At 42.6% G+C, this 26,885-nt stretch overlaps 1 protein-coding gene across 1 annotated transcript in view; it reads right to left on the bottom strand.

Moving 5' to 3' along the window:
* The window catches only part of RPS6KC1 (ribosomal protein S6 kinase C1), a 197,417-nt gene that overhangs the window by 6,380 nt on the left and 164,152 nt on the right, over window positions 1–26,885 (bottom strand). The gene's annotated exons all lie outside the window — the stretch shown is intronic.

The raw sequence follows: 26,885 nt of genomic DNA, 5'->3' as shown, positions 1-26,885 counted from the left end.
CAGAAAAAAATTCCCCCACTTTCCAGGCCTTCTCTTGTACATCACAGAAAAGCAAAAAATCTAGCTCACAGAGAGGCGAAGAGAATGAATCTGCATGTTGAGGAGGTTAAATGCTAGATGTTGTATTAGAAATTTGTGTTGCACAAAGCAAAATAGAAAATCCACAGAAGATATTGCTCAACAGTGATTTCGGGTTTTGCTTTGAAAAAAAATCATTTTCTTGGGGATCCCATATGTCTTATGAAAATGCATAGTATAAACTATTCTAAGAGAGCACTAAAGCATTCCCAACGTTCAACAGCACTCTAGCATACAGTAGGTCCACACCACAGCTTCTACAAACAGAGAATGTTGAGCATGCAAATTTCTGCCATCTTCGGAAAAGAGATACAATGCTCCCAGAGTGCTAAACCTTCCAGACATCAGTCTGTTCCTCAATACTGATAGGCACTGGAAATTGTAGTTCTTGGAGAAAACATAAGGAATAAATGCAACTGTCTGCTCTAAATTCAGGAGCATTTAAAAGAAGGCCTCCTTTTCCTCTTCTGCTTGCAAGCATAGGATCACAGAATATAAACATTAAAACAGCAGAGAGCTATTGTCTGGAAAAGGAGGTTTACAGAAGAGATACCTAGTTGAGAGAGAGAGAGAGAGAGAGAGAGAGAGAGAGATTGAGATTTTAACTACAAGGTTGATGCCCTGGTTGTGGGGATTCCACCAGGAGGCAGGGGCATGGAGTATTTTTTAGAAACAAAATCAACATTTCTACATCAATGAGTTATGAGCTGCCATTGCAACCTCTATGTATTGATCCTCATAAACAGCAGCAGCTACCATATATATCTGGTATATCTGCTACCATGAAGCTTTATAAAATCCTGTTCATCCAGCAAAACGCACTTTAAAAAATAAATGAAAGACAGAAAATTAAAACTTTGTCTCATTTTCCAGCCCATTGGAGAACTTCACTTATGATCAGTGGAGAAAAGAGTCCCACTAAAATAAACTAAGCACTGAAAATAATGGAAGACCCCCTTGTAGGGATGAGAGGGTAGTGCTATTATTTATATCATAGTAACACCAAGGAGGCCTCAGTCAGACACTAGGTGTGTTAGGCACTGCTCACACACAAAATGAATAGACAGTCTCTGCCCCAAAAGTGTACATTCCAAGTGTAAGCCCTGTGGCCTGAAGCTTTAGAGGGTAAAGAGCTCTCTGTAACATTCCCAGCTATTGGGGAATATGGAGAAAGAATGGTACAGACAGAGCTTCTTTTGCATAATCTTTCTAACCAGAATTCCTGGAGTCACCATAACTGTACACAAACTCAGAATTGGTTGGGTGTGGTGGAACTGACCAGGAAGAAGGGGAATGTGTTCCTACCTACACAAGGATTCTGCTCAGAGTTCCTATATATTACTGGTTCCCCTTCACTGAAGATCCTGGGCTGTTGAGAAGACTCTGACAGAGCGTGATGAAAAGAGGGCTCTTTGTTGAAGCTGCAGATGACAGCAGCAGAGCTGGGTGAATTCTGGTGAGGTCCTGCCTACCCATTTGTTACATACAGCTGAAAACACTCTACCTGGGTTAGGTGGTGGAGCCTCAAGACAGAACCAAACAGCATTTCCCCAGAGGCCAGAAATAGGCCTGCCTGAGTGCACCTCACGACTCTGGCACTGTGCTACCCACTGACACCAAACTGTGGTTGTAAGATGGGGGGACATTGGCTTATTGGATTTTCACACTGGCAGATGGGAAACAGAGTTAACAGACTACAGCCAAAGTTACTATGGGAGCATGTTTTATTTATCATGCTTAGAGATATATTATGGCTATGCTTTCCCAGGTTGATGCTGTATTCCCTTTTTTCCCCTAATAAAGTTTTCCTTGATTCAGGCACACTCAGAACTTGCAGCTGGGGAAGTATTGCCTACTAAGTATACCCAAGTGGGGGCTTGAGCTGGAGGTGTTTGTTAGTTTTAAGAGGGACCCCTAGTTGTTTGAGCATAGCGCTCACAGCTGCTAACAACACCTGGCAAAAGGGTTCTACAAGTACACGGCAAGAGACACTGGGTGGAAACAGACAGCCAGGGAAAGCATAAAATAACAAGAATATTATAGGCAATGCACTCTCTGTAACCCATTCAGACCTTAGACTCTGCTGAGACAGCTAACAAGGGTAGTTTCTATGATGTGGACTGTTCTCTACTGGGAACTGAGCTAAGTGAGATCATCAACATATTTCACATAGACTACCAGAAACTCACTGAGTGGTAAATGACTAAGGCCTGGTCTACACTAAGAGTTTAGATCGAATTTAGCAGCGTTAAATCGAATTAAGCTTGGACACGTCCACACGACAAAGCCCCTTTTTTTTTTTTTTACTTAAAGGGCCCTTTAAACCAGTTTCTTTACTCCACCTCTGATGAGGGGATTAGCGTTAAATCGGCCTTTGCGGGTCGGATTTGGGGTAGTGTGGACGGAATTCGACATTATTGGCCTCCGGGAGCTATCCCACAGTGCTTCATTGTGACCGCTCTGGACAGCACTCTCAACTCAGATGCACTGACCAGGTAGACAGGAAAAGCCCCGCGAACTTTTGAATTTCATTTCCTGTTTGCCCAGCGTGGAGAGCACAGGTGACCACGCAGAGCTCATCAGCACAGGTAACTATGATGGAGTCCCAGGATCGCAAAAGAGCTCCAGCATGGACAGAACGGGAGGTACGGGATCTGCTCACCATATGGGGAGATGAATCAGTGCTAGCTGAACTCCGTAGCAGTAAACGAAATGGCAAAATATTAGAAAAAGTCTCAAAGGCCATGAAGGACAGAGGCCATAACAAGGATGCACAGCAGTGCCGCGTGAAAATTAAGGAGCTAAGGCAAGCCTATCACAAAGCCAGAGAGGCAAACGGAAGGTCCAGGGCAGAGCCGCAAACATGCCGCTTCTACACGGAGCTGCATGCCATGCTAGGGGGTGCAGCCACTACTACCCCAACCGTGTGCTTTGACTCCATCAATGGAGAATCACGCAACAGGGAAGCGGGTTCGGGGTACGAGGAAGATGAGGATGAAGACAATGAAGATAGCTCACAGCAAGGAAGCGGAGAAACCGGTTTCCCCAACAGCCAGGATATGTTTATCACCCTGGACCTGGAACCAGTAACCCCTGAACTCACCCAAGGCGTGCTCCCAGACCCTGAGGGCACACAAGGGACCTCTGGTGAGTGTACCTTTGTAAATATTACACATGGTTTAAAAGCAAGCATGTTTAATGATTAATTTGCCCTGGCAATCGCGGCCAGTACAGCTACTGGAAAAGTCTGTTAACGTGTATGGGGATGGAGCGGAAATCCTCCAGGGACATCTCCAGAAAGCTCTCCTTCATGTACTCCCAAAGCCTTTGCAAAAGGTTTCTGGGGAGGGCTGCCTTATCCCGTCCGCCATGGTAGGACACTTTACCACGCCAGGCCAGTAGCACGTAGTCTGGAATCATTGCATAACAAAGCATGGCAGCGTATAGTCCCAGTGTTTGCTGGCATGCAGACAACATCCATTCCTTATCTCTCTTTTGTTTATCCTCAGGAGAGTGATATCATTCACGGTCACCTGGTTGAAATGGGGTGATTTTATTAAGGGGACATTCAGAGGTGCCCGTTCCTGCTCGGCTGAACAGAAATGTTCCCCGCTGTTAGCCATGCTGTAGGGGGGAGGGGTGAAGTGATCATCCCAGAGAATTGTGTGTGTGTGTGTGCGGGGGAGGGGGGGTAGTAGTTGGGTTTGTGCTGCATGTTAACCCGGAAACCGCAGCCCCTCCTTTTACATTGCAAACCCATGTTAAATGGCCAACCCAATGGGTGCTTGGTATGGGAAATGAGGGCACTACTGTTTGAAACCATTCCCACATGTTAAGAAGGTTAAAAAAGCCAAAAGACTGTGGCTTACCATGGCTGCCTGCAAGCCGAAATCTGTTGACTGGCACTGCGTGAGTGATCTCTCACACCAAACCGGCAGGCCCTCAATATAAGAGGAAAAATGCGACCTTGTAATGAAACCACATGTGCTGTGTAATGTGAACAGCAAAATTTAACGTGAAAGAGTGTACCCATTGTTCTCTAAAATGTGTCTTTTCTTAACCACCTCTCCCTTCTCCTCCACCAGCTGCAAATGTTTCTCCTTCACAGAGGCTAGTGAAGATTAGAAGGAGAAAACGACAGACTCGGGATGATATGTTCTCGGAGCTCCAGATGTCCTCCCACGCTGACAGAGCACAGCAGAATGCGTGGAGGCAGTCAATGTCAGAGTGCAAAAAAGCACAATATGAACAAGAGGAGAAGTGGTGGGCTGAAGAGAACAAGTGGCGGGCTGAAAAGGATAGGTGGCATCAGCTTGCTGACAGAAAGCAAGAGTCAATGCTCCGGCTGCTGGAGCATCAAACTGATATGCTCCAGCATAAGGTTGAGCTGCAGGAAAGGCAGCAGGAGCAGAGACCGCCGCTACAGCCCCTGTGTAACCAACAGCCCTCCTCCCCAAGTTCCATAGCCTCCTCACCCAGACGCCCAAGAACGCAGTGGGGGGCCTCCGGTCACACAGTCACTCCACCCCAGATGATTGCCCGAGCATCAGAAGGCTGGCCTTCAATAAGTGTTAAAGTTTTAAAGTTTTAAACTGCAGTGTGTCCTTTTCCTTCCTTCCTCCCGCACCCCTCCCGGGCTACCTTGGCAGTTATCCCCCTAGTTGTGTGATGAATTAATAAAGAATGCATGAATGTGAAGTAACAATGACTTTATTGCCTCTGCAAGCGGTGCTCAAAGGAGGGAGGGAGGGTGGTTAGTTTACAGGGAAGTAGAGTGAACGGGCGGGGGGGGGGAAGACGGAGGGTTCATCAAGGAGAAACAAACAGAAATTTCACACCGTAGCCTGGCCAGTCACAAAACTCATTTTCAAAGCTTCTCTGATGCGCATCGCGCCCTGCTGTACTCTTCTAACCACCCTGGTGTCTGGCTGCCTGTAATCAGCGGCCAGGTGATTTGCCTCAACCTCCCACCCCGCCATAAATGTCTCCCCCTTACTCTCACAGATATTGTGGAGCGCACAGCAAGCAGCAATAACAATTGGAATATTGGCTTCGCTGAGGTCTATTCAAGTCAGTAAACTGCGCCAGCGCGCTTTTAAACGTCCAAATGCACATTCCACCACCATTCGGCACTTGCTCAGCCTATAGTTGAACAGGTCCTGACTACTGCCTGTGTACAGCTTCATGAGCCATGGCATTAAGGGGTAGGCTGGGTCCCCAAGGATAAACGATAGGCATTTCAACATCCCCAACAGTTATTTTCTGGTCCGGGAAGAAAGTCCCTTCCTCCAGCTTTTGAAACAGACCAGAGTTCCTGAAGATGCGAGCATCATGTACCTTTCCCGGCCATCCCACGTTGATGTTAGTGAAACGTCCCTTGTGATCCACCAGGGCTTGCAGCAGCATTGAAAAGTACCCCTTGCGGTTTATGTACTCGGTGGCTTGGTGCTCCGGTGACAAGATAGGGATATAGGTTCCGTCTATTGCCCCACCACAGTTTGGGAATCCCATTGCAGCAAAGCCATCCACTATGACCTGCACGTTTCCCAGAGTCACTACCCTTGATATCAGCAGGTCTTTGATTGCGTTGGCTACTTGGATCACAGCAGCCCCCACAGTAGATTTGCCCACTCCAAATTGATTCCCGACTGACCGGTAGCTGTCTGGCATTGCAAGCTTCCACAGGGCTTTCGCCACTCACTTCTCAACTGTGAGGGCTGCTCTCATCCTGGTATTCTGGCACTTCAGGGCAGGGGAAAGCAAGTCACAAAGTTCCATGAAAGTGCCCTTACGCATGCGAAAGTTTCGCAGCCACTGGGAATCGTCCCACACCTGCAACACGATGCAGTCCCACCAGTTTGTGCTTGTTTCCTGGGCCCAGAATCGGCGTTCCACGGCATGAACCTGCCCCAGTAACACCATGATTTGCACATTGCTGGGGCCTGTACTTTGTGAGAGGTCTATGTCCATGTCCATTTCCTCATCACTCTTGTTGCCGCGCTGCAATCGCTGCAATTGCCTCCTCGCCTGGTTTTGCTTTGGCATGTTCTGGCTCTGCATATACTCCAGGACAATGCGCGTGGTGTTATAGTGCTCATAATTGCCGCGGTGATCTGAGCGGGCTCCATGATCCCAGTGCTATGGCGTCTGGGCTGAAAAAAGGCGTGAAACTATTGTCTGACGGAGGGAGGGAGGGAGGGAGGGGCGAGTGAAGACATGGCTTACAGGTACAGGGAATTAAAATCAACAAAGGTGGCTGTACATCAGGGAGAAACACAAACAACTGTCACAGAGAATGGCCCCCCTAAAGACTGAACTCAAAACCCTGGGTTTAGCAGGCCATTGATGTCATGGAGAGAGGGAGAAGCAAATGAATACAGAACAAATCTGGTCCATCTATTTTTTACATCTTAAGCTGGCAGCAGACGGTGCAGCATGACTGATAGCCATCGGCATCTTCTGGGTGCTTGGCAGAAGAAGCTGTACTACGACTGCTAGCCATCGTTGTCAAGACGGTTCAATAGGACTGCCGGCAGGACTGAGTCTCAAGGAGACAAAACATGTCTGCCCAGGTGCCTCTGATCGAACTCACTGAGGAATATGACGATGACGGATATCAGTCGTAATACACCATCTACTGCCAAAAGGCAAGGAGCTGCTGCTGTATAGCAATGCAGCCCCACGTCTGCCAGCACCCAGATAGCCGATGACGGCTACCAGTCATACTGCACCGTCTACTGCCAAAAGGCAATTAGCTGCTGCTGTGTAGCAATGCAGTACCACGTCTGCCGGCACCCAGATGACATATGGTGACGGTGAGCTGAGCTGAGCTGAGCGGTCTCCATGCTTGCCGTGGTATGTTGTCTGCACAGGTAACCCAGGTAAAAAGGCGCGAATTGATTGTCTGCCATTGCTCTGACAGAGGGGGAGAGGCCTGACAACGTGTACCCAGAACCCCCCGCGACACTGTTTTTGCATCATCAGGCATTGGGATCTCAACCCAGAATTCCAATGGGCGGCGGAGACTGCGGGAATTGTGGGATAGCTACCCACAGTGCAACGTTCCGGAAGTCGATGCTAGCCTCGATACTGTGGACGCAGTCCGCCGACTTAATGCACTTAGAGCATTTTATATGGGGACACACACAATCGTCTGTATAAAACCAATTTCTATAAAACCGGCTTCTATAAATTCAATCTAATTTCGTAGTGTAGACATACCCTAAGTCACAATTGATTTAGAGTCAACCTAGAAGGGATGTAAACAGTGTCAGTTACACAGTGATAAATGGGCAAAAGGGAGAGGGAGGGCGAGTTGGTAGAAGGTAAAGCAACTCCCAGGAGGTTGTAAGATACAAGCAGGACCTCCCTACTTTGATTTAGACCTCAATTAATTGCCTTTTCTACACCCTTGTCCTTCTACTCCCTTGGTTAGCAACTTCCATCTCTTTCCCTTGCTGGCATCCAACACACATCCTCTCTGAATTTGGCCCCAGGATGGATCCAAACCAGTGACCAAGAAGTGAAATGCTTCTAATTGTATTACTGATACCTAGAGCCACTTAATCCCATTTCCTTTAATTTGACTAAAATGCAGAAAATACAGGAAGAATGAAATCAAAAGTGAGGATGACACCCCCTTATCTTGCTCGTGAGTTTGTTTTGTCAAGACAAACTTCACAGGTTTGGTTTTTCACGTTCTTGAGTTATGCTGTGGAAGCAGCTCTAAGGAGAACTAGAAGCCTGTACTATTTACAGTAATAGAAATTAGTTTGCATTGCTAAAAAATAAGAGCACTCCACAGAATTACTGTCATTGCTATAGTACCTTTCATCCCAAATGAGCCCAAAGCCAAATATAAACTACACCCAGGAATCGCTTCACTCACCACTGAAATGCAGCTGCCTCTGGGGTTGTACACAACATCTCCATGACAATAGTTCACGATAACACTATAGAATGCTTTTGGAAGAATGTGAGGAATATTCTATTCAGTTGAAACTGCAAGGGGAATCTAGAGTAGACAAAATATAATTACCCTACATTATGGTTGGTCTGAGGTATACACCATACTTCTGAAAAATGCCATGGGATCTTTAATTACCACAACTGGGCAGGACCTTATGTCTTAGCTGAAAAATAATTCCACCAGCACAATGCCCCCATATCATGCTGGATCTTTGGTGCAGTATTGACTCAAAAGGGAGAGAAACACTTATTTTATCATTAACCTGACTTCATCAGCACCCATGAGAAGTTCATCTTACAGATCTATTACGCAAGGACCAAACAGGCCCAAAGAGCACCCTTCAAGGCGGACTGACTTTAAAAGGAGAGACATCAGCTGAACTATGGTCTTATATATAAACAGAAATTAAGTCTGTTGTATATTAAAACATCAATACAGGTCTGGACAGTAGTATTCACAGCAGGGGTATGAAGTGAGCCGTTCTAGTATAATGTTTTGTGCTTTGTTTGCACCATTATTATATGTATCTGAAGTTTGTGGTTTATAGCAGTATTTGCAAAGTGCCCGTTAGTGTTTGGGAATGTGCAGATACTGGCTATGTTACAGGCATAGAACAGGCAGAGTCCGAGGTACAGGACAATAGTAACTAGAGAGGGATAAGGCTATCCGTTTTCCTGCAAGCACAGGATGTAATCCCAAGAGCCATGTGGAGCTGAGGGAAATGTTTCTATCCTAAAATTTTCACTCTTTCATTTTTGGCCCTCAGCTTTTACTTTTCAAAAAAAATTCAACTAAAATGATCATTTTGACAACAAAAACATGAAATTTCACATTGCAGATTTGGAATGTTGCATTGCAAAGCCACTTGTAACTCAAAATAGGCCCATTCTCATGGGGATAAGGGGGCCCAAGTTTAAAAAGAAAAACTCCCATACCGTGAGAATGTGTGCGTGCAAAGGAAATGGACTGATTTTCAAGTTAATAACGATGTCGGTGGAAAGTCACTTTTCCAAACATTTGGCTTTTGTTTGTGTTACACCCTGCTCCTGCAGTTCAGTAGAAGGCCTATCAGATATTAAAATGATCCCTCACCTGATTTTAGTCAGTAGAAGGAGTTAATCACATAAAACAGGTGCCAGATAGCAAAGAAGCTTGATCTGAGAAATAGCATCACCACTGTTCTCTAGTTTACAAACAGCAAACCCTTTAGCCCTATTATTGGTTCTCTCATTTGCCATACTCTAGCTCCAAAAGCCACTCTACTTCTCTAAATTGTTAGCAGCTTTTATAGCCAAAGATAAGTGTTCATCACTTTTAATGTCATTGTTGCATCTGTTTTGTCATTTAGCTGTAGCAGGTTGTATTACAATGAGACAATTAATGAGGAAATGGATACAAATATTTTTATTTCAAATAGCAGCTCTCGGACAAGGTCTGGAAAACAGAATCAAGCCATATGATTGTAAAAGAAAAAAACCTAAACAAGTGGGCATCATGCCACTATTTGTGAATACTCTGTAAATACAAACATCGTAACAGGGCGGAAAAATGTACATTTTTCACTTTAGTCTGGCTTTTTTTTTTATAAATTAATTTGGCCCTTTTCGTTTCACATAAATGCAAACTCAAGCATGGCACATCAACAAACAGGATCATTTATCTTTTTGTGAAAAGCCAAACATTGCATTCCCATTCAGAAAAAGCAGCATTTACAAAATGCACTGCTAATAACTGAGGCCTTCAAAATGAAAAAAAAATCATTTCTATTACTCTGTAATACATTTGCCATGAACATGGTTCCTTTGTAATTATATTTAGCTAAGAAATGTCCCTTTATTTTCATAATTTCCTGAAGATATAGAGGCAGAGGAAGAATGCTTATGACTGATGGAAAGGAGAGGAGCTTAAGTGCTTGCTACAAGAGGCAGAAAACTCTTCTTGATATAATCCTTGCAGAAATGTCCCTTGACTTCGGGGAAACAAGCATTCTTTTAATTTTATTAACATTTTCTAAAATATTGATCTGTGTTATGAAGTTCTTCTGAGAAAGCACAAGAAATTTGATTAATCATATTAGAGACATGAGAACTGGAAGGTAGCTTACATATATCCTCAAAAAAATAACTACTGAAAAATACATATGAAGAATATAAAATTAGGTAGAAATGTATAGAGAGGTAGATCCTTTGCAGGCCTATAGATTCTACACTTTTATGTCACTGAAACATTTGGCTTATCAATATATTTTGTCTATTATGCCAGGCAAGGCTCCGACTCCACAGGAGAATAGCACTGTAGATCTCTGCAGGAATATAAGACCTTTTCTCCCAAGTAAAACGTTTCCTAACTCTGCAAGGGAGGTTGGCAGTAGATCTCAAACTCTGGCCTGTCTTTTTAATACCCCTACAATAGCTCAGTTGGATTGAGACCAGCTGTTGGTACATTACCATTTGTAAATGCTTAAAGCGACTACTCCTCGTTTTCTTGGCAACATTTACTATGGAGGGGGGAAAAAGCCACTTTCATTCAGACATTAAGAATTGCTTGATGCCAGCTTTGGCATACACAAGCCATTGTTTGCACAGCTCTCTTCAACAAGTTCTCAAAAAAATCAACCCTGTAGGGAGGAACTCAGCCCCCAAAACTTTGATTTACACTGTCCATCTAGTCTTCATTTAAAAGAAGACGCATCTCTAGTCTGACTGTTAAGGGCTTCAGTTTTGCAGACTCCCCCCAAAAAATCACCTAGGTGACACTCTCATGCATGATTATAATGACTTCCCTATGTACATCTAAGATTAGCAATTAGAGAGATTGGATCTTTCATTTTATGTGGCCTAAAATCACAATTTGGGTTGTGGGAGTTTAGGAAAAAGAAACACAAAATAACCATGGTTTTACAATAGCAAAAATGCTACTATAGACACTTGAGTTTTATGCAGGTTACAAATATATGGTTATAGCAATGAAGAACACAGACTTACCAGAAAAATTACTTTAACATTTTTCATTTCTACTATTCAGTTGAAAACAGCTTTTGTGACCTTTCATTGTCTCATCCCTTCCAACCATCCCTACCAGAGCTGGGTGCACTGGAAGTGTCTGAGCACGAATGCTAACATCTCGATGGTTGCAGCTGCTAGTACAATAGGATTAATTTGCCATCTACCAACTCTAATGCCCTTCTGTTTCATCTTCTTTCCCCACCAGGGGCAGTGGTGACAGCATCTGTTTCACTGTTTTTTTAGTGGCGCCTTTCGTGCTGTTATAGTTAAGGGTCTGTCATCATTTCCATTACATACACACACACTTCTAGAGGGAAGGGAGAGTTTACAACAACCCATCTAAAATAAAAGAAATAATTTGGGGCTGCAAGTTGGCACATGCACCCAAGAGTGAAGCATTTTAACAAAAATTGAGGATGTGGGGCACTCTATGTAATGTAAAAATAATGGCAGTAAGTAGGTTAAGATGTTCACTGATTTATTTTTTTAACACTTCTGTTCCAAAATAAATCCAACTACTCTTTTAAATGAAATTTGGCAGGAAATCACAGCTCAACATACACCTTCTTCTTTATTTATTCAGAAGCTAATAAGGCAAGTGATGGGGGCTAGTTTTTAAATGGTTACAGCCAAGATTTTCAAAAAATGATGAGCAATTTGGGGTGCCTCCATTTTGGGTGTGCAATGTGAGATACTTTAAAGAGGCATAATCTGCAGAAAGTGCCAAGCATCTGCCCTCTGAAAATCCTACCATGCTACCAACAGGTATTTGTATAGCATCTGACTTATCTCCACCCTGTGAATTTTTTCTCTGACTTTGCTTTTGTGAGGAGAGGGGGGGTTATTGTGGGCCAGCCAGTAGGGCCAATGAGATCTGCTAACAGATAATGGAAATCTCCATTAGCTCAAGTGGTTCTGGAATCCTACGTTTGGAAGCTCCTGGTTCTGCAGGTATGTATGGAATCTACTCTCTAGGTTGTTTGTAGTGCATGGATTTGTTACATATCACCTTGTGAGAGCAGAACTTCCAAGAGCTTAGAATCCCCAGTCAGCATATCTGAAGCAGTAACTCCACTTCTAAGAGCCTTGTTTTCCATCCCTAAGAGGACCAGGAGTGACAGTGCTGTCTAGAGAGGTCAGATTATTCAAATCCCAGAAATAACCAGGAGGGGTGACAGGTAAACCTTCATTTTCAGAGGCCTCAAAGGCAATTTAACCTAGTACAGTAGGTCTCAGCTCTAGTTGGCACAGCAAGTATTTTGCCTCAATCATCGGTGGCATTTTTTCAGAATGAAATTATAATGCATGTGCAGGCTTTGCTTTAATACAAAGGGACCCTGAGTCAATATAACAGGTCCAAAATCTCTGGAATGAAAAGATTCCAACTAGCAAGGTCTCCATACGATAGAGAGGAATGGCTCCTACAACAGAAAGGAGCTGCTGTGATCTGTTGTATTAATTGTAACCAACCTTTCCAGAACCCAATACTCACTGGGGTGTGAAATTCACTAAAATTTGTACAGCCAGCATGAGGTCCTTCATAACACTTAAGCTCTTAACATAAAACTGGAATGCTCCATAGAACCCTGTGTGGGTTCTCTGCACTGTGGGGTAAATTATACCCTTTATGAATCTACCTGCAATCTGGTCAACACTATGTATTTTAAAACACTTCCAGTTAAGCCTTCTTTCTTTACTCACACCCAGGGGGCAATGATTAAAAACAGGGGAATGGACACAAGGACTCATTGGTTCTGTTTCTGATTATAGCATTAGCTCCCCACTTGTCCTTTGTCACATCACATAACCATTCTGTGTTTCAGCTTCTCCATCTATAAAATGGAATAATGAATTAAATGCTTGTGAGGTGCCTTGATATCCTACAGAGCAAAGTATTATTATTAATTCTTGTTAGTGTGAGCTAACACAGATTGCTCTCAGGTCCCTGCAATAGGTAAGCACAAAGCCAAAATTCAGAGGATCAGTCTGGATTTTCATGCTTCTCTCTGAATTTCCCAGCAATTTGAGAGATGATGGCAAGAGACTACTTCTATCCAGTTTTTCATGTTGAGGAAAACTATTTGGAGGCTGATCACATTGCAGAAAATGTGCCACATCACATTACTTTAAAAACCAGGTTGAATTAAAGAGAGAAAGGGGGGGGAAGAGAAAACAAATGTACCACCCAGAAATACTATATTCATGAGCTGGCTGAATTATTTAACAGACAACTGAAAAGAGGAAACTCAAGAGAAGCATACAAAAAAATACAACCCACAGTGCAGACACTTTTGCAGAAGCCCATGACAATGAAATACATTTTATATCACCAATCAACTTGCCAGCAGAGAAGGCTAGCTTGCTGCTGCCCACCTCACAGTACTGAAAAAGCAAGCGCCCGATGGGTATCATTCTCCATTATCTCTTAAACCTTCGCCACCAGCACGTGGATAGAAGCGCCGGAAAAATGAAAAGTGTGTATATTGTAAGCGCTGGTTAAACAACCCCACAGTAATTCTTATTTGCTGGAGGTTTTAGAGAGCAGATGTAGGATTGGCAGGGTCTGGGAGCTGGCTATATTGTTCTAGCTCATTTAGAGCCAACATGGAAAGAACACGGAAAGCTGCATTTGTGCGTGTGTGCGTGTGTGTTTGGCTTTTGCCATCCACTAGTCTAAGGTTTCTTGGATTCACACTGACACATTAAAAAAAAAAAACCCACCAGGTTGGTCGCTGTCCAAAAGAAATATGACTTATATCAGCTGCTGCATGAGAGTCTCTCAATTGCCTCTGCTAAGCTGCCTATTTTGCTGTAGCAAGTGGCCATGTGCCGTAGCACACTGATTGCCCACTTTGGTGGTATCGGTTGCTAGAATAAGGGCAAACAAATGAGGAACCAAATATAAAAAGCAGCCAGCAGCACTGAAGAAGCATTACAGCTGCCAGGCAATAACTTAGATAGTTACAGCTGCCATCACCTAGTTCACGCAAGCTTTTTAATATCTTTTGGCAACGCACAGTGTCACAGCACAAAAGGAAAGTTGGCACTTCCTAGCATACTTTGTTTGACATAACTGTAGGCAGAACCCAGCTGATACCTTCATCAATGTGTATGTGTTTGCTCTTAAGGTACATTTTAGCAGATCAAACATTGTTTTTCTCTTTCTGTGGCACACACCACTGTTAAATCATACGCTGGAACCAGCCCAGATTAATGGGAGCGCGCTCAGTATGCTGGAGCATACGGCCAGCCCCAGCAGCAGCACCCCAGATAAGGAAAAAAATAATTACTGCAGGAGAGGGGTGGGGGAGGGAGGTTAAAAAAAATAAATAGATATACTGCTTCGCCAAAGTGTTTTCCTTTCCAGCCAGGAGCAGCAGCAGCAGGAGGAGGAGAATCAGGCCAAAGTCTCTTCTCCATTTACCATACTTATAAAAAACCCACAAGCACAAATACAGATCGGCACACACACATAATTAAAGCATCGACATCCCTTACTGTGATTTACAATCCACATCACCAGAAACACACAGGCGTTCCCAGGATTTCATCAATGTTTCATCTGGTGCTCTTGGCACATCCAACCTCTTCCTCAGACGCAGCGCATGCTACGCCTTGCTCTCTCGGCCATGGAGAGGTGCTGAGCCGTACCCCAGTTTTTGCTGGGGAAGACAATCAGTACTAAATGTGTCAGTAGAGCTGCATGATTTGCTGCTCTGGCACCTTGTCTTACAGGGCACATGTAAAAGGCTAGCCTAAAACTCAATCTTGAGGCGGTTTTCGATCATTGTGAATCTTCTACATGGTCCATGATTCTAGGTTACAAAGTATTACAAGGAACCCAGGAAGCTCAGAACAACGATGATGTTATTTCATAGCATCAGTAAGTGACTCAGTGAAAACACAAAGATACAAGCCTATGCCCCATAGAGCTTACAGTCTTGAATGACTTGTTGTGTTAACGTTTTTTTATTCTAAACTATTGACCTTTGTATCACCTATTAAATTTTTACCTTATTTTATTTATAATACACCCTATAAAAGAAATGCACCCATTGCTCAAGCCTCTGACCCTTTCACTTTCATTGCCAGTAATTATGATTTTTACAGGACTAAAAAATTGCACTAAGAGCATTACAGCACAAGAAAGAGAAACCGTCCATGCTCCAAAGAGCTTGAACATAATTTTAGATGTGACACAACAAGTGAGGGTAACAAGCAAACAAACAGGGGCAAAAGAGAGAGGAAGTATCATTATCCCTCATTTTTAAAAATGGGAAACTGAGGCACGGGAAGATTAAAGTGACTTGCTCCAGGTTGTGCCTGTCTGTGGGAGAGTCAGAAATTGAAACCAGGTCTGCCAAGTCCTAGTCCAGTGTCTGAAACATATGGCAACTTAATCACTGAATGTGAAGGTGGTTTCAGAATCTTAACTGAAATCCAGATCCGAATTTTGAGGCAGGCTTCTATCTCTACAATGGGTTGAACCAAAGCCCAGATCCAAACACCCCAGAATTTTGGGGAGTTCCAGATCTGGATCTGAATTTTGTGTATTGAGCCTCTCTATGGCCCCCGTTCAGGAATGACTAACGGGACTAACCACACAAGCTTAAGCAGCTTTCAAAATCAGGACCTATGTAATTGCTTATTACCACAATTTATAACCCACTGGCAACCCCCCCACAACTGTTTCCCCCCCCACACACACACCTTCCTTTCCTCCCTATGACTGGAGGGATGTTAAGGGGCCACTTCCCCTTGAATGCTCCCTTGAAATAAGTGTTCACTACTTACGCTAAACAATCTCTTCCATCTTGTAATTAGCTGTGATACTCTGAGGCCTATGTAATGTTTACACTATGCCCTTAGAGTGGCAAGGTGCACTGTGAAGCTGCTCTTTGTTGGCAGGAGAGAGTTCTCCTGCCGACAAAATAAAACCTGCCCCAATGAAAGACGGCAGCTTTGTTGGAGGGAGATGCTCTCCTGCTGACAAAGCGCTGTCCACACCGGGGCTTTTTGTCAGTAACACTTTTGTCAGCCGGGGTGTGTTTTTTTCACACCCCTGACCGACAGAAGATATACCGATGAAAGTTCAGTATAGACATAGCCTACGTTCCCCAGATCTGAAGAAGAGCTCTGTGTAAGCTCAAAAGCTTGTCTCGCTCACCAGCAGAAGCTCATGAAACAAAGGATATTACCTCACCCAACTGGCCTACATTCTTCATGTAAATAAGTCGAAGCAAGTTCAGGTCCTGGCACAAAATTTAAAGGGTGGGGCTATTCATTTTGATCTGCCTGGGATGAGGGGAAATGATTGGTATAAAACTAATCATGCAACAAACTGATTTTAATGATGAGCTGGTGAATAGAACTGTGTTATGGGGCAAGGGGATTGACTGTGGCTGGAGGCACAAATGAGGCAAGGGGAACTGACTTACTACCAAGAAGAAATGGTTCCTGTCTGGGTGGAGCTGGTTTTGATTTGTCTGGGGAAGGAGGGAAAGTATGAAGATGGTGAGCAATCAATTTTGAATCTGGTGGGGAGGAGAGTTGGTTGGTTTTTTTTAAGGTCCCCGGGGGGGAGGGGTTGTGGTGGAAGCAAGAGGGAAGATGGTTCACAAGATGCCTTCCCTAATAGTCTACACTATGAAAACATTTTGCAAACCCATGATATACAGTAGAAAGAAATGCACACACAAAGACAGTCCCAGATTTATAGTCGCCCACCAAGGTAGAACAGGTGGCTGTAATATAATAAAAATGTGTTGCAAGGAACTAGTCATGAATTTTAAAAACAAAAACGCCTACAGACAAAATAGAACTGTAGTGATGCTCATCTAAAACTAAAGAATTCAAACTATTATAAAATGACAACACAGGGGATTACAGAACAAGGGTCTGCTCCTGCAATTGCTTACACAGACAGTAACTCCACTAATGTGAGTCATCCCAGTAGCAAATCCTTCAGCTAATAGTGTTTAGCTAAAAGTGTTTGCAAGATCAGGTCCTAAAGACACCAAGCCCAAACTACAGAGGGATAAGTACCACGGTATTACAATAAAGCAGTACTGCAGCATCCCAGCAGACAGCCAAATCCTTGCCATTTTGTTTGGATTGAACATGCGGGATTTGAACAGTTCTTTGAGTATTTCAACCTACTCCAGGGAGCTGGAGAGTTTCTTAATTGTAGTGCTGTCTCTTTTTTTTATGATAATGGTTACGAGAAAGTGCATGTGTGTCAATGGAAAAATAGAGGAATAGATTCCCTAGTACCTCCTCTTTCTTTAAGCCCCACACTTCCCAGTCATACGATTTGTAACAGGCTAAGGAAAAGATTTTTTTATGCGCAGCCCTTACTAAAACAGAGGCAATGCAACACTGTGCAACACCAAACAATGCAAATTCGGGTTACTTCATTTAAGACTTCAGTAGTACAGGAGCAATAAGATAAAGTTAAGATAAGATAATAGAAAACACTTAAACTTTGGGGAGCTTTGGTTCCTGACCTAAACTTTGCAGCTAGGATCCATCCATCTCTATTAACAGGCTAATTATTGAATTACATCAGTCTGACCATTCCTTTGACTAAAAGAAAGCTCAGGTGGGGAGGGAGAGACAAGAAGAAAAACAGGATAAATTGTTTATTAAAACAAACCGGTTTCCTTGGTAACTAGATCTATAACTGTGGTGATGTTGCTATTATTTTAATAATGAACAGAAAGGTTTGATGTGAAGTTACATAATCCAGGCTTACGATCCAGCGTCTGCTCCATTGGCAAAGCTGACTCCAGATCTTAATGGCAGACGGCAAACCTCAAAAGGCTCCATTGTTCTATTTGGATCTGAAAGCTTGGATGCTCCCAACCATCTTCCTAGGGAGAGGTGCGCTTGTGCTGCTGAATTACCAACCTGCTCACATATGGTGGGTTTGAAAGTTCACCTCAGACTCCTTTGTTACTAACTTTGAGCTCCCTTTCAGCGACACTGGGGGGAAAGGAGCAGAGAAGGGAACGGAAACAATTCCAACGAGACAACAAATCAAATCATGGCCCTGGTTTTGAACTGAACTGGTTAGACACATAAATGTGTGTGATTTTCTGTACGCAGTTGCCACAGTTGTACACATAACCATAGCTGCTTGTACAAATGATCACTTTGATAACCGGTCATTTATTCTTGCCAATGCCTGTGAATTTCCACGACTAACACCCAGTAGCACCCATTTGTGCCAGCCTTACTTGGGAAGGGGTGTTTCTTTTATCTCCAGTACTTAGCAAAGCCTCAATAAGAAATAAAAAAAAATTAAAAAATTGAATCACCTTGAAAAAAAAAAAGGTTTAAATGACATTAGTCCTACAAAGGGTTACTCACACATGGAGCCAGTGTATAGTCATGGGTGGCGGATATCGAAGGCTAGGGCAGGCTAAGCCTCCCCTGATCCATTCTCCACCCCGAGTCTCTGCTCTCCCTCTACCCTTAAGCCAGCAGGGGCACCAGACCATGATGCTCACCCTAATTGATGGCACTAAGTAAAGAATAAAAATTATCCTCCAGAACATTAACATTTCAAGAACCCCATGCTCAGGCTACTCCATCACTTGCCACCAGCTTTGCTCCACCCAACCGGTATGTTAGTCAGCAGTCAAATGGTTAAACACACACACACACACACCCCACATTTCAGTAACAAATCAGCACTCAAGCGAGGAAATTCAAAGCTAAAGCTAGTGCACCATGCTTAACATGGCCCTTTCTACTTCACGACTGCAGGAGTTTCAGAGCAGCACATGGTGTTGCATACACCACACAATATGTCCTGCGGCAATACTATATTCACCACACAATGAATTAAGGGTCAAAGGAGTGACCTTTGAACAGCTTTCCATCGATTCTTTAAAGAAACGCCACATGATAAGTTTAAGTCCATAACAACAAGGCTGCAAGAAGATGCGGCAAACTTTAATTAGCAGTGAAATCAATAACCTCACTTGATATTTTGTAGTTTCTGCCATTATTTTTTTCAAACCAGAAAGAGTCGTTTTAGTATCTTTGTACTTAAAACAGTGTCCATGTGATTTAGAGAGGCGTGTGTTGTTGGATATTTATTGTAAGGGGCTTCATGTGGTTAGAGGTCAAAGCAGAGTACTTTCATCTGTGCACCACAACTCTACGATCTCCTTATGTCACTGGGTAGCCCTATCTTCAAACCTTTAATATGGCAATTACTGAGGATGTTCTTGCAGTTATAAGAAACAGAACTCAGAGAACTGAGACCTGGCTCTGGGTTCTGTCCCAAACTTTCTGTGTGATCTTTGCTAAATCGTTCAGGCCGAAATTTTCAAAAATTATCCACTCATTTTGGGTGCTTCCAATTTTGTGTGGCCTCCTCGAGACTCCTATGGGCTGATTTCCAACGGGCTGAGTTCCAGCAACTCCCACTGACTTTTCCAGCATCTCTCAAAATCAGGTTCTGGGAATTTCAAGTTGGTCACCCAAAAAACGGAGGCATCCACAATTAGTGGGAAATGTTGGTCTTTAGCCTTTTTTCTTCAGTGAATCAATATGTAAAATTGGGATAATGCTTATGTGTCTTGCAGGGTTGTCGGGAGACTGAAAGGAGCACTATCAACTTCTATTTTGAGTACTGTATCAGGTACTTATATTGCCCTCCATTACCATAGTTTTGGAGCACCTCAACAGCACTGTGAGGTAGGGAAGTACTATTATCCCCATTTTGCAGATGGGGAGCGGAGGCAAAAAGAGAGGCTAAGTGACATACCCAAACTCACACAGGAAGTCCATGGCAGCATAGGGATTTGAACACAGACTTCCCAAATCCTGGGCTAGGCCATAGCCACTGGGTCATCCTTTGCGTCACCCAGCCTCTTCATTCTCCCCTATGGTTGCAAATAACGTCTAAGATAACCAGAACTGTTAATGATTAGAGAAATATTATATATATATATTATATTAGAGAGAGAGACACACAGAGAGAGAGAGAGAGAGAGAGAGAGAGTTTTGTGTTTACATTGTGCCCTTGACATCCCAGTTTGTGAATATTCACTTTCATTCTTTCCCACTAAATGGTCACGTTCAATTAGTTTTTGAGAGAGTCTTTCACACAACAAGAAGAAAGAAAAATATTTTTACAAAATAGGAGCATGCAATTCTAAGAGCACAAAAGTCAACGGGAGAATTCAGAGCCAGGGTTAGGACTTGAAACTACTTTAATTCATTTTGAATGGACTTTGATTTCAGGTTGATGGTACCGCTTGAATTCATTCATGTTTGTTAGGAGAAAAAGGTGCTATTGTAAGCACACAAAGTACTATTATTACCTAATCCTCTTCAAAAATAAGTGTTTATGATCTCCATGAGTAAAAAATGAGTTTAGTATTTTTTTGTTTCTGTTTGAAATCAGTTGCATGTCTAGTATCAACAGCAAATGAAAAGAACTTAGGGCCCAGCTCTGTCCCCCTTATTCATGTTGATTAATATCTCATTCCAGCAGTTAGTTTCACTGATGTACAAAGGACTAGTTACAAAGTAAATTACTAGTCAACATGAGTCAGGGTAACAGAATCCAGCACTCAGCAAATAATGTGAGCGATGTCTCTAAACACAACGCTCTCAAAGTTAACTGTTCTCACTGAGTTCTCACTTAAACTTCCAATGCAGCACTGCAGCTTTAGTGGTCTAACCTCAAGCGTCTTGGCATATGCAAAGTATGATGTTTAGGATAATATCATCATCATCCTTATGAAAAGTGAAAAAGCTTTTAAAGTAATTTATCATCTATCACTCTGCTTGGTGCTAGTTCATGTACACACAAAACACATACCATAAACTGTAATGCATCAGAACGTCTCAGCAACAGCCTTCACTGAACACGCCCTCAAAAGCACTATGCTTAATTAAAGGAAAAGCATTGTCAGCAGGATGGTGGGGGGAAAAACTTTAGGTATAGGGTAAAACAAGACATACAACTTACAGATGTTAATCATCTGGGTGTTTGATTTTATTCTAAAACAGAGGTGTACCTCATTTTAAGAGGATGTTTTAGATCCTTCTCCCAAGTGAAGCAAGGATTAGAAATGGTAAAAAGTGAGGGGGGGATACAAAAATATACCAATGCACCTGTCTCTCTCTCTCTCTCTCTCTCTTTTTTTTTTTGAACCACTTACACAAGATAGTAAAATTCAGCACTAAGAGGAATGACCTAAATCCTTCGATGTCCAAGCTTTCACTTCACTGAATACTAAATTGCAACGCTGCCTGGTTCAACCGGATGGCATCAGAATGAGCAGCAAATACAGAGAAACTGGAGGATTTTATAAAATCCCGATGGGCCCGATCCTACAAGAGAAAGAGCACCCTCGTCTCTTCACAGTAAAATTAAAAGGTGTTTAAGAATTTTGTAAATAACAACTAGCCCCTTGCGTCGCACGTAGAATTGAACCAGCAGCAGATCACAGGTGCAATATGCTCTCAGAAGTCTGCCTTCTGTAAAACGTGGTGTTCTGCTCCAAGTGAAGCTTCTCAATTGCCTGGACAAGTAGCTTTGATAGAGCACATTGCAGTAGTTTAGTTATGGGGTGACAAACGCATAGATACCAGTAATTGTGGCAAGTTTTGCCTAAGAGGAAAGGGCACAAATACAGGCAATTCAGCACAAATGTGATGTGAAAGCAAACGAGAAAATTAATCAGAACTAACATGGGATGCACTAACACCTTTTCCTTCTTGTTTTTGACATAAAGGGGAGCTTTGATGAATTATAATTTTGTTTATCTATTTTATTTCTTCCACTTTATGAAAGGCACCAATGTGGGACGCTAGGTGCCAAGAACCTTATTGTGAGGGTCTTTCAAACACTGTATGATGTGTCTAAGTCTTTGTTGGATCCCCAACTGGCAAAGTACCCAGGCTGTTCCATTACCTCATTGTCCAAGAAATTCACTGTAGAACTCTGCAAGAGTCAGTGGCCAAAAAAACCCACCAGAAAACAATAGTGCAGACAATTCCCTTTGATTCAACACCTTTGTCCTTGGCGAGAATTTTTAAATGTACCCATTTGGGGGCTATTGATCCTTGGTGTAACTCCACTTGTTTAAATGAACTTATACCCGGGGTGATTATGGCCCCGTGACCATAAGCTGGAAAAATTTAAGCTTGCCGAGGCTTTGGCACACAAAGAAGAGAAGAACCAATCTGCTCCAGAAAATCCAGGGATGCCTTAGATTACAGTCTCTGTGTTTTTCCTGGGTTTTTGTAATATATTGTTGCATATCAGTTACAAATGTGTGAAAACATTAAAGTTGAGCCAAATACAAAATAAGCTAATATCTTGTGTTTTCTGAAAAATGCAAGCTTAATTAGAGTCTAGGTAATTAAAGCTTTCACAGTTATAAAAAATACAATACAGCCATTTATGCAAAGCTGCCATTGAGCGAGATTTCAGTAAAATACCATGTAATGTGCAGAACGTCAAAATTTTGCTCCCAATTGAACCGCCTGCAATGCAAGTTCTCTTCCTAAATTTCAGGCTCATGCACCATAATTCTTCTGCCTTGTGGATTTAAACTCAGTTGCTTTGTCTTCATTTAAAAATAATGAGCAGTTTCCATGGGATTTATGTGCTGCCATGCCCCTCCCACTACTCAACACCTACAAGCTGATTCACAAAAGCACAGATACACTGTGTGTGTGTGTGTATGTATACATAAATACATACTAATGTCTGTTATAGCATACATGGCCAGCACACACAACATATAATTAAGGTTGAAACTTACATTCTAAGTCACTATTATTAATTGTTATTATTACTACTTAGTACTGATACTAATGTGCTTGGGGCTGTACAAAACACAAGGACAAAGACGGCCTGTGCCTCAGAGTCCACAGACTAAGGGTATGTCTATACTGCATGCAACCCCATGGATTGCAGTATAGACATATCCTAAAATGGCAAACAAAGGCTCCAATCCAGTAACTTCCCGAGTGCGGGTGGACTCCTGTACCCATCTGGAGCCACACCGGCTTCACCGAAAAAGTTGTAGGCTCAGGACTAATAAAAGGGCATAGAACGCTGGCACTGCTGTGGGGCTCTCAGAGAAATAGCAATAGGAAATACGAAGAATCATTCTGACTTTGATGATCAGGAATTGACAAAGCAGCCACAAAATCTTTCCAAAACAATACAGATATTGGGCCAGATTCTCTAGCCCAGTGGTTCTCAACCAGGGGTACGTGTACCCCTGGGGGTATGCAGAGGTCCTTCAGGGGGTACATCAGCTCATCTAGATATTTGCCTGGTTTTACAACAGGCTACATAAAAATCACTAGCGAAGTCAGTAGAGACAATGACTTGTTTATACTGCTCTATATACGATACACTGAAATGTACATACAATATTTATATTCCAACTGATTTATTTTATAATTATATGGTAAAAATGAAAAAGTCAGCATTTTTTCAGTGCTGTGACACTTTTGTATGTTTACGGCGGATTTTGTAAGCAAGCAGTTTTTAAGTGAGGTGAAACTTGGGGATACACAAGACAAATGGGACTCCGGAAAGGTTGAGAGCCACTGCTCTAGCCCGTGTACAGCTCCTTTGCACCACTCATGACAAAAAGGGGGCCGTAAGACAGATGCAAATAGCCAGCAGAGAATTCTCCTCCTCGCTTGCTAGTGAATCTATACTGTTGCTGGACCCTGCCTCTGCCCTCACTTTGTGGCATAGGGAGCATGTGGGGGCAAGAAGGGAGGTGTCTGTGCAGAAGGAAGCGTGGCAGATTTCTACTCTGCTATCCCAATCTATGTAATTTATAGAGATCTGGCTGAATGGCACTGGGGCCAAGGTGGCCCTCAGAATCCAGGAGCAGATTCCAGCTCCCTACCATCCCACCCTTCTCTCCAGTACCAAACAGAGATCTGTCGCAAGAAAGAATCTGCCCCTACATCTTCATAACCACTAGAAAGGTGAATTTTATTATAAAGACGGATCACGGCAGATTGACTCGGACACCTGTGTAGTATAGACCATCATTCTGACTGGTCCCATTACAGTGCCTTCGGCAGAACAGAGCTTTCGGAAACTTCAACTGATCGAGAGCTACTAGAGGGCTTCAGTGAGTCAAGAAACATTCTCAGAATCTGTGATTATATCAGTGGACCGTTAATTGACAGAAAGCCTTCTGTATGACACTCCAGTAGATACATTTGTATGTTTAAAAAAAAAATCAGAAAAGTGTCTGTGAAACTTTAACCTGTTTGAGTTTAAGGTTCTTCAGACAATAAGTTAAGACGTATGTTTTAAAAAAAGATAGTCTATCTATTTTATTTATAGGGGAACTGGAATTTTCATGTGAAAAACTGAGATCCTTGTCCTGGAGAGGAAGTTAGTGAATAAGTGATTCATCCCTGGTGAATATAAGTGAGATGTCAATAAAAAGTTGTGGTTAAATGGGGCTAGAATAAACATATTGTACTGTATCAAGTATCAGAGGGGTAGTCGTGTTAGTCTGGATCTGTAAAAAGCAACAGAGGGTTCTGTGGCACCTTTAAGACTAACAGATGTATTGGAGCATAAGCTTTCGTGGGTGAATGCATCTGACGAAGTGGGCATTCATCCACAAAAGCTTATGTTCCAATACATGTTAGTCTTAAAGGTGCCACAGGACTCTCTGTTGCATATTGTACTGTACACTCACTGAGTGTTAGGATTGTTGAAGGAGCGGGGACTTTACACATGACTCATTCTTTGGTTTGTAGATTTCTTCCCAATGCAGTCTGAGATCTCAATAGAAGCTAATAGGGCTGGTTTCAGCTTTACAGCACTCACCAGGTGCTATTACACTGTCCATATTGACAAAAATTACCAAGGCTATGCAGAGAGACAAGGGGTATGAAACATCCCATTAGAACCATCAGACCTATGCCAAACAAGTTCAGCAAGAGAAATTAACTTCCTAGAGGGAATGCCTATCTCCTAAAGAGGAGTGGGGAGAATCTTAATACCTGACCTACTAATTACCTGGGAGGAAAGTTTGCAGTAATTAAAACTGGTTTCAAAACTTTTTGTAGATAATTGGGCTTTAAAAAAAAAAATCACTAGCAGACAATTTTGTTCTATTTTTAAACCCTCTGACTCTTTCTTGGCAATCAGTGTGGGGGGGGGGGGAATCCAACCTGGAAGTGTCCTTCATTTTTATTTACATATAGCCTTACCTGCTCTTTTGTTGATAAATTGAAAGCTGGATTTGAAACAAAATAATGATAATATACAGCTGCATGGGCAGATTACAAAAAGCAAAGAGCCTGACAACAATCTATGGTGGAGCTAGAAGAGATTTCTAACTTTCTTTACATCAACAAGTTTAAAAAAAATTGTCATGCAGCTTTTAATTGACATTAATAAAGTGGAGATAAAGCCCTCTAGGTCTTAATCCCAACACTGTGGTGTTGCAAGTTAATGATATATTAGCCGATGCTGTATATCATGAGCTTAGAGAAGGGTCAGAGAGAACAGCCCAGCCCAGGCCGGGGGTGGGGGCTATATTCTATGGGTAACCTTTGGCCTGTCAGGGCTGTCAATCAACAAGCCACATGCATGGCTACTGAGTTTCTGGTAAACCTCCTTTCACACCTATGAATTCTGTCAAGTATCATCCATTATCAGCAGGTCTTTCAATAGCTACATGGCATCTATAAATTGATTGAATTGCGAGATCTCAATAGCAGAGGTCAATGACTCTGAGCTATTGTTTTTAGTGGTTAAACAAGTACTTGGAGAATTATTGATCCACTGCTGTCCTTTTGGATATTCTCGTAGGACCATACATGATAAACGACTGTTTGTTTGACTTAGCTGCAAATGACCCAAAAAGATTTATAAGGAAAAAACATGAGAACTATAAATTAGATATAAAGTATTAGGAAGGCTTTCAGAGAAACACTTGTTGATGAATTAGGCAAAAGATCCACAAAGTTTGGATTTGTAGCCCAAATTTTGTACTACAGCACCTCGCATAATGAGACCCCAAAACTGATGTGGGCTCTCTGGGCACTATTGTCATACAAACAACAAACAATCTGGATCTAAATTTCCACAAAGTTCAGGAGTGCTTTGATCTGGGCTTGTGAGTCGGACCCATCTCTTATACTGATTGGCCAGTATGAGGGTGAACCAAAAATCAAGAGCATGAGATCATCTTCCCAAGCTTGCTGAGTATGTAGAATTGAAGTGCAGAACCGTGGCTCTACTGAATCATTTTCCCACATGAACTAATTCACCTTTGTTAATTTACCCGCCTTTCAATAGCTCTGTACAGTGTTCAGTGTCTAGCCATCACAAGTGAAGACAGAGGCACCATCCCAATCTCACTGACATCTGTGGAAATCAGGGGTAGTGTAAATTAATGGAATCACATCAATGTCATGTAAGCGTAGGGCCTGGTCTACCCTAGGATTTTAGCTGTGGTGTAAACCGATAGCACAGACATGGTTTACACTCATGCAGTGTGATTTTTCATCACAACAGCATGACGCTGTCTTTCTGGGTTCTTAACCATCACCACTAGTATCCCCATAGTATCTGAATCACCACAGTGAAGAACAAGGTTCTGATGTTCATGAAGTTCCATTGGCCACAATGATGTTTTGAGAAAATACAGGCAATCTGCACTGGTGCCATTTACCCTGATTTCAGACCCTGGGATAAATTGCACCAGTGCAAATCATGTTGCACTGTTGTAAACCACGCCTACACTTGCCCCAGTGTAGTTACACCCTAAAATCCCAGTGTATACAAGGACCTGGTGTAAGTA

Source organism: Chrysemys picta, chromosome 3 (genome assembly GCF_011386835.1).
Source record: "Chrysemys picta bellii isolate R12L10 chromosome 3, ASM1138683v2, whole genome shotgun sequence".
NCBI classification, from domain to species: domain Eukaryota; kingdom Metazoa; phylum Chordata; order Testudines; family Emydidae; genus Chrysemys; species Chrysemys picta.
This window is presented reverse-complemented; position numbering and strand designations above follow the sequence as displayed.